The sequence below is a fragment of the Alligator mississippiensis genome, chromosome 14 (assembly GCF_030867095.1).
Source record: "Alligator mississippiensis isolate rAllMis1 chromosome 14, rAllMis1, whole genome shotgun sequence".
Lineage (NCBI taxonomy): Eukaryota > Metazoa > Chordata > Crocodylia > Alligatoridae > Alligator > Alligator mississippiensis.
Window position 1 is genome coordinate 1,734,108 of NC_081837.1, and position 1,086 is coordinate 1,735,193.

Below are 1,086 nucleotides of genomic sequence, written 5' to 3' on the forward strand. Positions count from 1 at the left end.
TTTCTTTTTGACCTTTAACATTGCCTTTGCACCTTTCGTCCCAAAGAGCTATATGGATTCCCTATAAAAACCACTTCTCTGAAAAACCCACACCATCCTAGCTGAAACATCAGGCTAGGGAAAGCAGAATCAGCGAAGTCTGGCCAGGACAGGACAGTGACTCTTGTACCAAGTACTGCTGGGCCTGTACTGCAAATGGGCCTGTACCAGCTCATTCGTGTTCTTAATCCCGGCTAATAGCTCAGACAACACCGCAGCCTCTGCTAATACCTGCCCATTCAGAGAATGGCGTTTACAGCCAACTGGGTTACCTTGCAGGCCAACATCATCTCTGCACGTGGTACGTGGCTGTCTCATAGCCGCGATGTGGCTGCAGCGTGTGCACTTCGGAGGTAGGCATGTCTCTCTCCAAGCAGCAGGGCAAGAAAAAGAAAACTCATGCCTAACGTTTCACCTTTTTCTGATAAAGGTAGCCGCTCACTTGTCTTCTTAAGCCTCACTCATGATTTGCAGAGGGATTAAGTTTTTCGGGGAGGAGCGAGGTTCATGCTACAGCTTCCACATTCCTCTGGGCTACTCTAAGAACAAAGGCAAGCAGCTCTCGTTGTGGATCTGGTTCAGAGCCACGGTACATCAAGCATCCTATTGCTTTGCTTGTCAAATCAAGCAACCTTTCCCAACGGTGTCTTCTAATGGACGGTTCGGTTTTAATGCCTTTCTTTGTTCTCTCTGCCCTCTTCCTCCCCCCCAGTGACTAAAGTCTCAGTGCAGAACAGCAAAAGTCACAGCATCACAGACATTCATGCTAGCTTGTTAGTTTGGCCTGATTTAGATCAAAGCATTTCCACAGTGCTCAGGCACCACGGTATTTGAGTGCCTGTAGTGTGCATGAGATGGTGTGTTTGTACTCATCTTCATCCTGGGTGGGAGGAGAGCCTTGGCAACTACCATTGAGAAGATAAAGCAGCATGGCTTGTTGATCTGCTGGTGTTTTGACTCTAAGGGCCGTTTTGTGGGTCACTAACACCTTTCCCCAGCTAATAAAACTGCATGCAAATAATTTAAAATAAAAAGAGAACAAAGCTA